Source organism: Erythrolamprus reginae, chromosome Z (genome assembly GCF_031021105.1).
Source record: "Erythrolamprus reginae isolate rEryReg1 chromosome Z, rEryReg1.hap1, whole genome shotgun sequence".
Classification (NCBI taxonomy): Eukaryota; Metazoa; Chordata; class Lepidosauria; order Squamata; family Dipsadidae; genus Erythrolamprus; species Erythrolamprus reginae.
This window is the reverse complement of record NC_091963.1, coordinates 39371507-39389021: the sequence shown is the minus strand read 5'-3', so window position 1 is coordinate 39389021 and position 17515 is coordinate 39371507.

The following is a 17515-nucleotide window of genomic DNA, read 5'->3' as shown; positions in this document are numbered from 1 at the left end:
ATGAACACAAAATCAGAACAATAAGCTGTAAACAGAGTGTTGGTCCAATGTTAGATGCACAAGGTAGACGAGACCAGAAAACCAATTCCACAAAAAGACTGGAACTACACTTTTTTGACTTATACATCTTATTGTGTTTATTCTCACTTCCATCACATATGCCAAAGAATCAGGACAGCATTTTCCCAATCTCCTTCCAAATATTTTGTTTCCCAAGAATGTTTCAGTCCTCTTTGGCTAGATAATAATTCTTGCCAAATTATGTAATGGTCAGCTCCATTACTGTCTACAAATAACAATGGAGTTTAATGGAATTTTTAAAAAGGAGGTTCAACAAGGGTCCTGACATCGATTGAAACAAAATGTTTTGCTTATAAGAGCAACTAAGTATCCTGGATCTTGAAAGCTTAGAACTGCGACGCCTAAAACACGATTTAAGTATTGCCCACAAGATCATATGCTGCAATGTCCTTCCGGTCAATGACTACTTCAGCTTCAACAGCAACAACACAAGAGCAGGCAACAGATTCAAACTTAACATCAACCGCTCCAAACTTTACTGTAAAAAATATGACTTTAATAATCGAGTTGTCGAAGCATGGAACTCATTGCCAGACTCAGTGGTGTCAGCCCCCAGCCCCAAACATTTCTCCCTAAGACTCTCCACGATTGACCTCTCCAAGTTCCTAAGAGGCCAGTAAGGGGCGTACATAAGTACACTGATGTGCCTATCGTCCCCTGTCCAATCTTCTTTCCTTATCTCATATATCATACATTTTCTCTCCTTTCCTCCAACCTCTCTTCTTTCTTACTTTCTATCATTATATATATTACTTAATGTCTATTCTCCTTCATATGTATTGTACATTGGACAAAGAATAAATAAAAAAATAAAAAAATAAATAATAAATAACCATAGAAATGTAGTTATTGTGTTACTAAAATGTAAGGTTATAGCAAGTACTCAAAAGAGTTCCAGGTCTACACTGCTGAAGAGTAATTACTAGTTTATGATTGTAACCCCAACTCTTTTCAGTTCATGTGAAAATGGATTGTCTCTTCATCTTGCTTTGGTAAAATAAGAATATTATGGACCCTGGTTGTTCCCTTGAAAAGGAACTAAGAGATGTTTCCCATTGTGGAAGGGTATTTATCCAATCTGTTTTGAGATGCAACATCTCTTCATGCCAATTGTCATGAAAGAACAGCAGCAAGCCGCTGCATGCACAACTGTGAAATTCCCAAATAACAGCAATCATATCAGCTATCTGGAATTATGCAAAAAAAATGAACAGAGGTGACTATTCAGAAAACTTTAGATAAGTAATCATTTTCAACTTAAGATCCAATTTCATTTGTAAGAAAAGATATGAATGTGGTGTTAATAATAAAAAGAAGTATTATTAGAATAAGTGAAGCTTACATGCCATGCCTCTTAATGCTAAGGTAGCATAAAGCAACTTGAGTAGAATGCATCTTAATAAAAACTATGCAAAGATATGATTAGAGTCAGGTCCAGGCAAGGATATAGTATAGAGTGCACTTTATGGCATGTAACTTTGTAACTTAAATGTTAGGTAAGGCTCCCAAATAGATTTGACAACTTAATGTTTTTTTTAAGTTATTCTCATTTGAGAATGTGATATAGTGGCCAATTGCTCTTGCTCCAGGTTGAAATCACGCAATGAATTATTGCATGCTGTTTGGCCAGCAATGGCCTACAATAACTCTTGATCAGAAAAGTAGGAACGCTGCATGTTATTTGATCTTTTCAGAATGTGGATTTCAATATTAGAAACTGCATTGACAAAAGGGAATAGTTACTAAATTTAACTTGCTTTTGAGCAAAGCCAAGATCATATAACCAGAATGTCAGTGAATAATTAATGCAAAGGCTGATGAGATAAGAAAAGCGACATGAAAGCAGTTCATAAATAACATGCTATCTTAAGAAGAAACAATCATTTTAGCTCTCACCCATCAGGATCACCATTTATTTGGAAGCTCTATATAATAGAAATTTAGCATGCACAAAGTTCATTTTGCTAAAGAAAAAAGTGTTTTGCAGGAATTTGCTTGAAGAAAACTCAATGTTTATTGCATTCTCTAGCCTAAAATTAGGCTGGTCTCCTATCCCATTTGGTTAGCTATGATTGTAGATAATTAGCAGAATACTGTAGTTTCCTGAAATTTTCAGGAAAACTTTAGTGTAAGATTGTAAGATACCTAAATACTTAGGGGAAGCCTAAGCTTTTTCTCCACCCAGTAATTAACTGAAAAATTAGGTGATTGCCATGTGTGAAGCTTACATGCCATGTAAGCCCTTACATGCCCTGTCTCTATCTTTGTATCATTTTTCTTCCAACTGCAATTCAACAAACATTTGTAACAACTAAAAATAGTTTAAAAAGCTGTTTAAGAAATTATCCATCACATACTATTCAGACCATTAACTTTCTGAATAATACAGAGTATTTCTCTTTTTTTATTATAACTTTCTTCATATTTATTATATAAGACATGTATTTCTTTTTTGGGGGGGGTAGAAATTTTTTATTGTTTTTCACCCCCCTGCAGAGATTCCAATCCACTGCCGTTCTTAGTGTAATAATCTTCCCTAATCTATAAATTCCACTGCCAATCCCAGTGTAATTATCTTCCCTAATCTATGTGTCACTGTCATATCAGTGCAATAATCTTCCCTATTCTAATTATTTTCACTGCTAATTGCAGTGCAATAATCTTCCCTAATCTATATATTTCCCTAATTTTAAATATCTTCCACTATCAAATAATCAATAATCAATACTAATAATAATCAATACTAATTATTATCTCATATTAATCCTTCTCCTAATATTTATGTCCCTCTTCCCTTTTGTTTTCCACACTCCTCCTATTTTATTTATCACTATAAGTCAGGTAATCAGTTTATAATTCAATCAATCAGAAGAAAAAGAAAAAGAAAATATAAAAAATAATAATCATCCAGAAATAATCACAACCATTTTCCATTATCTCGTCCATATTAGCCACAATAATCATGTTTTCAATTTTCTCATCCATAAATCATTTAAATTTTCTCCCCTTGTATAGTTCTTCCATTTTAAAATTTTATATCTCTTGCTTATATATTTATATATATATGTATAAGATATATATATTTTTCAATAATAAACTCCAGTAAAATATTAATAATTCCAATTCTTCATGGATACTGATTTCCTTTTATAATTTATAACTTTTATAATTTATAACTTTATGAGAAAAGATCAATCCTCTTCTTCCTCTTTATAGTGCTGTCAACTTTTAGTATCTTCTGGGTTTTCTTAAAAGTGTTTAATTTCAAATTATATTATCCAATGTATTTTCAATCAAATCAGACAGTTCAATCAATTCAAATCAGTTCAGTCAATTTCATCTTGAATATTTTCTTCCTTCCATGCCATAGCTGATCCTTCTTCTCATAGCCAATCAGTGTGAAAGCCAAACAGATGTGTAAAAATCAAACAGATAAAGTATATTTTAACTGCGATGTCAAAGTCTTTAAACAAATAACAAGCTGCTATATTTCCTCCGGCCACGTGATGGCGCTAGATGACAAATTTTCCAGCTCTTTTCCAGCTCTTCCGGTTTTGATATCCTCTTCCAGTAATTTTATGTTCCTCTTTGTTTATAAATAAAAAAGAAAAATATAGCTTCCACAACAGAAATTTAAGGTTCCCGATTCAAAGGGGCAAGTTTTTAAAAAACCAATTAGGTAACTTAAAAGTCCAATCATAGGCAGTTTGCTACTTTCTAGAGCTTTCGCTGAATGCCCCCTTGCACAGATAGCTGCTTTCTATAATCTCCTGATGTTTTAGCTCCGTCCACAAACCAATCGAAAAACAAAAGTCCAAAATCCCTTTCAGGCACTCTCAGCTCACCACCAATGACTGGATATCCCTTCCTTCTCTGTAAGTACTCCTCCTGCAGCTCTTTCCAGATGTCATCATTCAGCTTCCATCCCGGCATTGCGTTGTCTCCGTGGCTGTGTCGACTCAGGCATGGCTGCCTGGCCGGATTCACCACAGCCAGTGTGAGACCAAGCCAGTTCGCCTGGCGGGGCATGCCGGCCCCTACCAGGCCTCTAGCAGCATCCCATGCTTCACCTTCCCTACAGGAAGAATCTGGTCTGGTCCAAAAGAACCAGAACCCCCGGGCAGTGGGAATTCGGAGTCATTCCTAAGGAGAGGAAAGAATCCTGCTGCCACGGCCATCAGACTGCGCCCCTCTTCTCAAGACATGTATTTCTATTCTTTTCTCTACAATTCTGTAACAAATATTCTTAAACTTAAGCAATGCATAGCAGTTATGTTGTTTTGGATCACTGTATTACCCATGACATAGCTTTATAAACTAATACTCTCTTGGGAATAACAGGATGAAATATTGACTTTGCTAATACAGTTGTTATAATTGCTTATGAAGATTGCTTCTGGTTAATAATTAATAAAATGGGTGTTGGTCTTACCTAATATGCCCCTTCTTGTAGGGTAGAGCTAACCTCCAAGAATGGGAAGAAACTATCCTTTCAGCTAAGGTCAAGCCCGATTTCTTTATATTTGTCCTTCATCCTATATTCCTCCTCTTTTGATGATGTTTAGACTCAGCAAGTTGACGTGATCAGTTTCCATGTACACAAACATAACAATAGTACAATGTCCTTAAGGCCAAATCAGACTAACTTTGGGTGGGATTGGAGGTTAGCTCCATCCTATGAGATGGGGCATATCAGGTAAGACCAATGCCCATTCTCCATAATGGGTGAAGCTAACATCCAGAAATGGAACTTACCAAAGCCGTCTCTTTGTTTAGAGGGCTAAGTCTGGCTGGCATCCCTTATGTCCTGCACCACTCTTTGCAGCATTCTGCGCCCAAATGCTACTTCAGCTAAGGCAAAGATGCCCATCTTGTAGTGATGAACAAAGAGGAGTGGAGAGGACCAGGCAGCCTCACGGCAAACCTCACCAATGGATGCCTGAGTAGACCAGGCAGAAATGGTAGTGGTGCTGCAAGTCGAGTGGGCTGTAATTTTGGCTGGTCAAGGCAGGGACTGCTGGTTGTAAGCCATTGGAATGCAACCAATGGCCCATTGTGAAGACATTTTCTGTCCCAATGAGGTGGGTTGGAAAACCCAAAGAGCACCTCAGTTCATCAAAGAGAGGAATTGCATTTTATGTGTATTTTAAATGCCCTCCTAACATCTAGTTTGTGCCATTGTCTCTCTAGACAACACAATGGATATGCATAGAAACTGGGGAGCACTAGCTCCTGGGCTTTATGGAAAAGGGAATTAATGTTTGGGACAAAGGTAGGATTAAGCATAGAATTGCCCTGTCCCTGTAAAAGCTACAAAGGTCCTCCCTTACCGACAGGACCTCCAATTCTGAAATTCACCTTGCAGAGGTGATGGCTACCCAAAAGGCAACCATGCACGTCGAATATCAAAATGAGGCAGTTCTCAATGGCTCATAGGGAACTCCAAGTAAGGAATTTAGTACCCTTGACAGTTTCCAAGATGGGTATCTGTGGACCATGGGGGGGGGGACAGCTGTTAAATAACCCTTTCAAGAATCTCGGGATCAAGGGATGCACTGATGGAGAAACCACCGAAAGATTGGACAGTAGTACCGTGGAAAGCACAGCCACCTGGTGGTGAAGCATGTTGGGGGATAGACTCTTGGCCAATCTTGTTGCAAGAATTGGAGGACATTAATAACTGACAAATCATCTGGGGAATACCCAGCCTGAGTACACCAGGAGCAGAAAGTTTTCCAAGTGGCTGAATAAATACGCTCTGTGGATGGCCTTCTGGAGGGCAGGAGAGTTTTCATGATGTCCTTTTGGACTTGGCAATGTTTTAGAGCACCCTGCTCAAGTGCCAGGCAATGCTGTAGCCAGCATGGGTCTGGATGCTGAGAGGCTCCAGGAAACTAGACCCTTGGCTATGGCTGGAGAAATCCACCACTGGAGTGGCTAGGATTCTGAAACAAGCCGGCGACGTTCTGAATCCTGACCTCTGAAATGGTGAGAGAAACCATTGCAATTCTCTGGAGTGCAGGTAAGCCCAAGGGGTGATATGAATGGACAAAATCATTTTGCCAAGAAGCGAGGAGAGCAGATTGAAGGGAACCTGAGGTTGAGCCTGGACTTGTTGAACCGGTTTGACAAGGCTGTGCCTGCACTCCTGGGAGAGGTATACCCTGCACTCGAGAGAGTCAATAATGGCCCCCAAGTGAGTGGTCCTAGTGGAAGGAGACAATTGGATTTTGGCCAGGTTGACAAGGAACCCATGGTGTCTGAGGGTGTTAAGGGCTACTTGGACATCTTTGTCTGCCTGGAGCTGAGCTGAGGATTGGATTAAGATATCGTCAAGGTAGCACTGGATGCACATGGGAATGGTCCTGAGGAAGGTGACTAATGCTGCCAGGACCTTAGTAAACATATGTGGCCCAAGGACAGGCCAAATGGGAGAGCCCTGTACTCATAATGAATGTCTGCAAACCAGACAGATTGGAGGATTAGGTCAGATGTAAAATTGGGCAGCTGCCAAGACTTTATTTAAGTTCTGTTGCACCTGGACATCAGAGACAGGCAGGTAGTCCTGGAGAGTGCTGAGCCATTTCACAGAGATATGACAGAAGAAAGAAGCCATGGTGGATGCCCTCATGGCCCAGGCAGCCAATTGTGCACTTGTTGAAGTGCAGTCTCTGTTCTGCAGTCCTCTAGCTGCAGGAGCTCATCAGAGTCATCGGGCAGGTGATTGTGAGAACGCAGTATCAGGACAGGGGCATCTACCGGAGGAGATGTTGGGCCAGAGGAGAGGCCACATTATAATACCATTTGTCTAGGGAGCTTGGTAGGGGCCCAGAGGTAAGGGACTGTTTTAGGATGTCATCTACAAATAGGTTTGGGGCTGGTATGACCTCAGTCTGAGAGGTTGCCTCCTTGAACAAGAGGTCTACCACATAACTTTTTGAGGTTCAGAGGAAGAAGAAGAAAGGTTGGTTGTATTTTTTGACTTATGGAGGAGGAACATAAAAAGTCTCTTGTGACAAGATGTTATTTCATGCACAGCTATAGATGGCCAGACCACACAGCCTCTAACAGCCAGTAACCATGATGACAGTAAATGACAGGACCTTGCTGAGCTGAAGCCCATAGTTAGCAATTTCGATGACAGGTAGCCACAGAGGAGAAACACAATTTTGAATTGAAGCAAAGAATTCTCATTTGCTGGAATAGCCTTCAAGGATGGGAACTGAAGACATACATCCTTACCCAAATGGCTGATTCAAAAGGACAGGATGAAGGACAAATATTAAGAAATCAAACTTAGTCCTTATTGGCTGAAGGACGATGTCTTCCCATTCTTGGAGGTTAGCCCCACCCACTATGGGGAAGATGTCAAATATCAGAAACATCTTGAGCAGATTAGAGTTATGGTGCTAAAGAAAACTGTTGGACATACTACTCTCCCACTTGATATTTCTAGAAAGCCATTTAATACATTTGTTTGCTATGACAGATTTCTTTTATTTATTAATTTTTATATCACTTAATGATTTTGGCAGATGACAAAACAACAGTACATTAATAAAACATCCATGTTAAATATACAAAATTAATTTAAAAATAAGATAGCACTAATAACAACAGATTCACCATGGCAGCCATATAGTCTGAATTACTTCTAAATCTGTCACCATCAATTACCAAAAATTCTCTGAAGAACACTTTATCAATTTTCAAAATGTCAACCCTCAGATGAAGTTGTTCCATATTGAAGGATCAGTTTCAGAAAAGTAGCATCCCGGTCTCTTTTCTTTTTGACTTCACAAACTTGGAAGATATTAACAATTATCAATGCCACATGCAATTTCTGGTAAATTATCAATGCAGCACAAAACTTTGAAGAACACAGTGGTCTTTTAATGATGATTTGACCATGAAAATACATTGCTGCTAGATAAGGAAAGGCACCTATTTAATCTAACATGCTGTAGATCATGCAGACACCAAACAAGTGCCTTCAGATGCCTTATCAAAAGGAAAGGAGTGCAAAAAGGGTCTCTTTTGTTATATTTCCCCACAGACATATTCATAATACTGTGCCTACAATTCAGAATATAGGATGGAACCATCATACTGTATATATCACAAAATCATCAGTTCATTTGTCTATTTACCATATAAAACTATATAAAACCCTATACCATTTGATGTCCATCACCATATCTAATGATGTAAATTCCTGATATTCTTACATTATGGTTGAAATTCAGGTTGTCAAATTTCAAGATCATTTTGCTCTATGTTCAAGTTTCCAAAATTAACAGAAAAGAGGGGCCTTAAAGTGCTATTCTATATGGAATAAAAGTGTCAGATCATTATACTTATAGCATAGTTTTTATTTAAATCCAGGAGAATATTATAGTTTATTTTTCACAGAAATATACAAAAACATAGAAAGGAAACTAAAGCATTGATAGAATAGTCCATAAGTAGCAATTATCCAGCTGCCTTGTGGCAAGTCTAGTCTGCTCAATGCTTAGCCTCCAACTTGATATGTGCAAATTGCTTTGCAGTCGTAATATATACATTCTTGATCAGAATAGGAAAAAATAAAATGAATTTGCACCTGATCATTAAAGTTAGTGATTGAGATAGCTGGATTGATAGAACAGTTTTGCTAAAACTGTTGTTCTCAGGAAGTCGATTTATGAACTGTAAATCTATCTTGATACACTAGTCATAGTTCCCTCTAAGCTGAGCAGTGAGCAATCGCTCACTTAAAAATCATCATCAACTCAGAGTTTTCCAAACCTGCCCAGAAGCCGAGAGGGAAATTTTATTATTATTTCTGTGCCGCCCAGTCCCCAAGGGACTGCCGCTCAGACACTATACTTTTCCGCCCACCCCCCAAAAAATTAGAGGGAACACTGACACTAGTATCTCTAGATTTTCTTTAAAAAGAAGGGGGGACATAATAATTTCTTAGCTATTTCCAAACTCTGAACTATACACAACTAAAATAAGTCATTAGTAACATGGAAATATATATAATTATTTATGATTTCTTTAAAAAGAGTGGCATTAAGTTTATTTATTATTATTATTAAACAAGTTTCATGGCATCCAACTCACACAAGATGACTCTAAGCAATACATAATATTAAAAATGTATAACATAAAAACTCTGCTTTTCCCCCGCTGCCCCCCCCAAACTCAATGGCAGCATCAAGTTGGCAAGTCAAAGTAGAGTTATTTTTCCTCAAAGACCAAAACTGTTGATTTTGTAAGAAATTCTTAGTCAAAAACTATTAAGCTATTTTTCATTCTGATAAAATAAATAGCCCCAAATATTTACTGCCCTTATCTCTAAATATATAAGATATCTAATATGTATGTTTGCATGCATGTGTGTGTGTGTGTGCAGTAATGGGCAGCCAAAATTTTTCACTGCCACACTGTGGGTGTGGCTTATTTTGTGGGTATGGCCTGATGGTCATGTGACTGGGTATGAGTGGCTTGAATTATCATCATCAAAATGGTATTGCCGCACGATGCCTTTTAATCTCAGCTGTGGGCAGAGTGAGGGCTTCACGAAGGGAAAAAAACCACAGCCCAGGCTGCTTCGGTGTGACACAGCTCTCCTGGCCTTGGGAGGTGGCCGCGTGAGGCTGGAGGGTTGCCGGGCAGGAGAGAGGGAAGCTCGTCCAAGGCCAGGAAGGAAGAAAGAGGAAAAAAGTGAGGAGCACACAGCAGCAGCAGCAGGGAAAGGAGAGCCGAGCTGAGACCAGCAATCCAGGAAGTTACTGCCGCTAGTCAGCTGGAGTTGAGCATGCAGCTTCATTTCTGCCAGTGGAATTGTGTTCCACTCCATCCTGCCTGCTGCCCACCCTTGAACATGTGTCTATCTATCTGTCTGTCTGTGTCTGTATATGTACAGTATATGTATATGTATGTGTACTGTATATTTATATCTACATCTATGCCTACACTTACACCTATATCTATATCAGTGAAGGGCTAGCAAAATATTTGCTACCACACTGTGGGTATGGCTTATTTTGTGGGTGTGGTTGATGGTCATATGACTGGGTAGGAGTGGCTTGCTGGCAATGTGACCAGGTGGAAGTGACTGGACAATCATGTGACTTGACCAAGGATTTTCAAAGAACCTCAAAACAATACTCATATCAATGGATCCAAAACAAGCAGGTTATCAAATTCACCACATCCTAGAAGTGAGCAGTGAATAAAATTCAATTTAAGGCATTATCTGTTCATTTTCCTCTCTTGGGGCTGTGGTGTTATCTTACAGCATTAATGAGTACTACCCTAGGACCAGCCCAGCCAACAAAAGAGTATGTACTGCCTAGAGAATAAAGTGGACCATATTTTGAGCAGATCCAGATAAATCCAGATATATAGATAAGGATATGTATGAATAAAGATAGCGTGCAGTTCAAGGACATCTGGAGCCAGATTGAAAGGTCAAAATGGCACCACCACTTTACTCAATTTAAAATCAAAGTGAGGGACTAGAAGATCCACTATTGAAACTATATCTTGTATTTCTTCTCTACTATATCCTCTATAACCTTCATTATGTATTATTGTGTATTGGACTAAATAAACAAACAAGTAAGTAAATAAATAAATAAACAAACACACAAACAAACAAATAACTGAGTGGGCCTGTTCATGTAAATGGTTGGGAGAGGGAGACAATAGAAATGACCCTGCTTAGACACTGTCATCATTTTACTATAGGAGGAAACTCAGAGCTAGCTTGCTTATGAACAATGACAATAAGGTCCAAAGGAAGGAGAAAGGATTGGTGGTTTAATGCAAGTGTACTTCAAGAACAGGAGCATAAATTAAAATTCTGCCAAGATTGCTGCTTTCTTCCATTACTTATATCATTGTTTCAACTCTTTTTTGTTGTTATTGTTGTTGCTCCTGGTAAGGGAGGGAGGGAGGGGAGAAGAGGGAGAGGGAGAGAGAAATATAATTGAAGGAAATAGCTATGATTGTAGCAATACCATTTCCATCCATCTTGGGCAGCTAATCTTTTATTCCCCAATAGGAAGAGCAAGAGTGCAGATATTACAGGACAGCATGAACTACACTGGATGAGCTAGTAAAATAGGATCTGGTTTGTTCATGCTTCTATGGTAAAAAGGTAAAAACAAAACTGTAAGCATAATCTGTCAGAAATGAATCTTGGGATTCCAAGTTAAGCGTATGCTCCCTAAACGACCTCCCTCCCTCTTTCTTTCTTTCTTTCTTTCTTTCTTTCTTTCTCTCTCCCTTTCTTTCTTTCTTTCTCTCTCCCTTTCTTTCTTTCTTTCTCTCTTTCTCTCTCTCTCTCCCTTTCTTTCTTTCTTTCTCTCCCTTTCTTTCTTTCTTTCTTTCTTTCTCTCTCTCCCTTTTCTTTCTTTCTTTTTCTCTCTCTCCCCCTTTCTTTCTCTCTCTCTCCCTTTCTTTCTCTCTCTCTCTCCCTTTCTTTCCTTCTTTCTTTCTCTCTCTCTCCCTTTCTTTCTTTCCTTCTTTCTCTCTCTCTCTCCCTTTCTTTTTTTCCTTCTTTCTCTCTCTCTCCCTTTCTTTCTTTCCTTCTTTCTCAATTCCCCATGATGACTGCATCATACTGTGTTGCTAGTGACTGAGGTGCTGCTTCACCTTCTGCAATGTTGCTTGATCTTTGATTTCCTGTGAAGCACAATGAATCTTACATTAGACTGTTCAAAGTCAGGTGGTGCACCATCTGTTCCCAGCCTTGGAAAACACTGAGTAACATAGATCAACAGAAAGCAAAGCAACAGCTTCACTGGATTCATCAGAATATTCATATTCACACAGTGACAAGGAGGCAGATGACTTCATTTTCCATCCTTGAAAGAGTGTGGGAGGGCTGCCTTTGCTTTTACAGCTTTTCTCTTAAACCTGTCCTGATGTTGTTACTATGTGTTTTGATTCTCTCTCTCAAAATTAAAATGCATTGGATATTTGATAAATACGAATAGTGTGATGAAATGTGTTAATGAATCTGGTAATATTTGGTTTACAGGATGCTATAGGGATCATTCAACTTATGGTGCAAAGAATTTTTCATGTGGTAGCCCTTAAGGATTAGCATGTGTGAGCTGCCACTGTAGAAATTGCTGACAAGGAAAACCATAGAAGATATAATAAACTCAAGTATAAGCAAGAGCCTGTTTAAATCTAGTTGTTCCTTTTCTTCTTGGTTTTAAGCTTTTCTTTTTGCTGAACTGCCCTGAGGACCAGCCCTACCATTATTTAGAGTTGTTGCTTTAGCAACTGATTTTGAATATGATAAAAACAAATCAATAACTGTATTGATTATTAATGATAAAATATATTTAATATCTCAGAATTTAAATGGTGTGCTTGAATGGTTGTGCTACAAACATGGGGATGTTCAGATCTTATTCACCGAGCACAGAATTAAATGCTCAGAATAAAAATATTTCAAGGATTCTGGGCTCTCCTGGAACACAATATAGCTAAGCACTTTTGAGATTTGCAACTAGAACATAGTCTGGGTCAATACTACAGCAGGGGCTGGTCAAATTCTTATTTGTTTTTGCTGAAACCCAGGATCTTGGGATAAAGCTATTATCAGGCACAGAGTTGCATTTCATCTGTGTTTTGGGAGAGGGAAGGTACATTTGCTATATAAATGTAAAGCTTGGAGTTTCAGTATCTTTTTTGGCAAGAATTTTGACCAGCAATTTATGTTTTCTCTTTACTCTTGTTTGCTTACCATCCATCAATGTAAGCTATCCCAAATAATATTTTCATTTTTAATTACATTCATTCAAAATAACATTGAACATTCATTCAAAATTACATTGAATGAATGTAATTAGTTTTGTTACATTCTCAGACTGAAGCACATAGACTTCAATCAGGTCCACCATTCTGCCTCTTCCATTCACCCTATCTAACACTGGCAATGAAAGTGGGATTGGAAGGCAGATAGGCCAACAAAGAGCTGACAACCTTGCAATCCATCCTGGGGCAGTAAGTGTTTGACAAACAGCCTTTCTAAAGTGCCAACTCAGCTGACATGACAACACATGCCCCACTGAGTCACTTCAACCCAGCACAGAAAGACACCTACATGACTTGCTTCAAATGCTTCATGGAGTCAAACAATCTCCTTGGGCAAACTACAGCAAACAAGTGCTTTTCCTGAGCTACTGCAACATAGATGTGATAAAGACACATCTGTGATGTGTCACTGACTGAACCAAAAGCCAGTCCAGACAATTACCTGATCCACCCTACAGACAATGCTCAAGACCCATTATGCCTGGAACCAGAAGGAGGGGAAGTCCATTAATGAATACTTTGCAGCACTGCACAAGGCTGCTGTCTATTTTGAGTTGTGCAATCTAGGTGAGCTACTGCTTGACTGAGTGATCTGCAAAATTTAGAATATTCCATAGACTATTGTGACACGCAGGAGTGCATTTAAATATACGTGGCTCCAGTTTGGAGTTAACATAGCCTCTGGACTGTTCCAAAGTCTTGTGGAACATCTGTTATAAGGAATTACAGGGGTCTTGCCATATTTCAATGATACTCTAATTTTGTCCAAAGACAAAAAAACAATTATTTCAAAGACGGAGGACAGTGCTGACCTGAATTCATGACCAAAATCTGTGGCTTAAAAAGGGGAAATACCAGATTGGAGTGGACATGGTAGGGTACATAATTGACAGCTTTGGGATTCACCCTACAATTCAAAAATTAAGACAATTCAGGATGCCCCGACCCCTCAGAACCAGACTGAATTACAAGCATTCCTTGGGTTCCTTAACTTCTATAGCATTTCCCTCAAAAAGAAGGCTACGGTGGCTGAGCTGCTCCACAAGCTGTTGAGGAAAAGGGCAAAATGGACCTGGGGAAGGACTAAAGCAGCTGCCTTTGCAACTGTCCAATTTCTACTTACTGCAGACAGCTTCCTGATTCAATATAATCATACATTGCCACTTGTGTTGACTTGTGATGCTTCACCCTTTGGCATCAAGGCTGTCCTCAGCCATTACCTACCCAGTGGCACCGAGGCACCCATCACCTTCTATTCTGGGACTCACCACTGCGGAGTGCAATTACAGTCAGCTGGACAGAGAAATGCTGGTTGTGGCTGGAGTTGAGTGGTTTCATAACTATATGTATAGGTGGCAATTTGACTTGATCACTAACCATAAACTACTTTTCGGACTAATCACAGGCAACTGCCCTACGCCTGCTTCACTATCACTCAGGATGACTGTGTGGGCCATTTTTCTGGCCCCCTATATCTACCAACTAATTCATCAGCCTGGACAGATTTTGTAGCATACTGACGCCCTCAGCCACTGTCCCTTGCCAGAGCTACTGGAAGAACCACACCTGAGACACCTGTGCTTTTAATTGACTTCTTGGTCCTCAGAAGTGCCTGCACATAAATGGGAATAGCCAAAGGCACTCTGGTCCAGAGTGCACATTGACTTCTATTTGTGGGCAAACCTTTCTCTTAGTGGTTGGCACATACTCAAAGTGGTTAGAGATAGCTCTTATGGCCACCACCATGGCAAAGGCAGTCAAGGTACTATGGAGACTTTTCTCTATGCATGGCCTGATGTCCTGGTTTCAGACAACAGGCCCCAATTCACAGCCTTATTATTTGAAACCTATTTATCAGAGCAGGGGATCAGACACACACTTGGTTCACCATTCCAACCCTCTTGCAATGATCAAGTGGAGAGAATGGTGAGATCATCAAAAGAAGCCCTTTCACACATGGGCCCAGGTAATTGGCAAACCCAAATCAATAATTTTTTATTAGTGCAGCATATCACTCCTTCTCGCACCACTGGTAGAAGTCCTTCCAAACTTCAAATAGGTCACTGACTGCGATTCCACCTAGATCAGCTACACCTTAACTACTCTGCCAGCTGACTCCCATAGTCACTTTAGCATAGGGGATAAAGTATACACCCAGAACTATGTTGGGGGTCCTCTCTGGGTTTGTCTCTGGGTTCCTGCTATGGTCACAGAGATCCCCAGCCCTTGCTATTACTGAGTAGTGCTCAAGGACAGTAGAAGCTGGAGGTGACATTTTGACCAACTCTGATTCAGTTACTCCACTCATAGGCTGCCAGAACTAACTTCTGAGCCAACACCTAACCAATAGGAGCAGTCCCCCACTCCAAACAGAGATAAATCAACCCAACCAAGTCCAGAAGACTTACCTCATAACACTCATGCCAGGGGGCAGGCTCCAAGTGAACCAGTCTTTGAAGATCCAGCAATGTTCTGGGCCAAAATCCAGAAGCAACAGAAACTCACCCAACCTGACTACTCATCCAGCTCTGAAAGACAAACTAAGTGCCCTGCCTATCAGTGTGACTACGTCCCATGTGGGGTTAGCCCAACTAAGAGGGCAGGGATAGTACATAAGCTTCAGTCAGGTCATCCATTCTGGAGGGAAAGTATTGACTGCTGATTGGCTAGACTTTCTAGCCCTTACCTATAAAAGGGCTAGCTGTCAGACTGAGCCTTTGCTGGATTGTAAATAGTTGTCAAATAAAAAGCTGTTGTTTGAAGCCACTTCTGTCTGCCTCTTCCATTCACCCTATCTAACAAATTCTATCAATTATTCCCACTTTTATTTTATTTTATTTATTTTATTTGTTATTAGAGTTGATAGGGAATCTGCATGTCATCTAGTCCAAACCCCCTGCTCAAGCAGGAACCTTACACCACCCCAATCAGATGTCAGTCCAATTTCTTCTTGAATATGTCAAGGGTTGGGGCATTCACAACCTCCACTGGCAGGCCGTTCCATTGGTTGATCGCCCTAACCGTCAGAAAGTTCTTCCTTATTTCCAGGTTGAATCTCTCCTTGATCAGTTTCCCTCCATTGCTCCTGGTCTGGCCCACTGGCGCCCTAGAAAATAGTGTGACTTCCTCCTCTCTGTGGCAACCCCTCAAGTACCTGTATACTGCTATCATGTCCCCCCCTGGCCCTCCTTTTCGCTAGACTATCCATACCGTGTTCTAGCAACCTCTCTTTGTATGTCTTGGTTTCCAGTCCCTTTATCATTTTGGTTGCTCTCTTTTGTACCTTTTCCAGAGTTTCTATGTCCCTTGTGTAGTGAGGTGACCGGAATTGAATGTAGTACTCCCGGTGTGGTCTGACTAGGGCATTATATAGTAGTATTAGTGCTTCCCTGGTCTTGGAGTGTATCCCTCTGTTGATGCAGCTTAAGATTGTGTTGACTTTTTTAGATGCTGCTACACAATGCTGGCTCATATTTAGTTGGTTATCAACCAAGACTCCGAGATCTCTTTCACAGTTGCTACTGTTAAGTGTGGCTCCTCCCAGTTTGTATGTGTGTCTTGGGCTTTTTCTTGCCTAGGTGTAGGACTTCACTTTTCTCAATGTTGAACTTCCTTTTTTTTAGTTTGGGCCTACAGTGTTAGTCTATTGAGATCTTTCTGTATTTTGCGCTTATCCTCTGGGGTGTTGGATACCCCTGCTAGCTTGGTGTCATCTGCAAATTTGATTAGTTCCCCCTCTATTCCCTCATCTCGGTCATTAATGAAAATGTTGAAAAGCACTGGCCCTAGGATTGAACCCTGTGGTACCCCACCACCTACCTCTTTCCAAGTGGACTTGGAGCCATTGAGGACAACTTGGTGGGTGCGGTTGGTCAGCCAACTATTAATCTATCTACATATGTTGTAATCTACCCCATTTTTTTTCTAATTTGTGGAGTAGGAGATTATGATCTCCTTTATCAAAAGCTTTACTAAAGTACACGTATATTATGTCTACTAATATGGTTACGGTGTTGAAAAATGATATGAGATTGGTTTGGCATGATTTGTTCCTGACAAACCCATGTTGGCTACTGGTTATTATCTTGTTCGTTTCTAGGTAGTGGCAAAGCTGTTTTTTAAATTATTTTTTCCAGTATTTTTCAGGTATAGAAATCAGGTGTGGATCTGTTTTTTTCTTTTTTATAGATGGGAACTACATCGGCTCGTTTCCAATCTTCTGGTAGTTATCCTGTGTGCCAGGATTTTTGGTAGATAACAGTGATGGGCTACCAAAATTTTTACTACCACACTGTGGACGTGGATTATGCATTTTGTTTCAACATCTTTCAGTGCAAATTGCGTGTTCTGGGGTGGACTGTTTTCCTGACCGTTCCCATAGGAGCCCATCACTGGTAGATAAGGAGTAGTGATTCTGCAATGTTTGCCAGTTCTGAGTTTAGTCCATTTGGTCCTGGGGATTTGTACTCATTGAGTTCCCACAAATGGTTCCATACTGTGCTTTTATTTATGTTGAGTTCAGCTCTAAAGTAGTTTTTTGCGGCTGTGTTGCAGGTTGGTTCTTGAGGCCTTTCACTGGAGCATGCCCAGTAGATATAACCAGGAATGG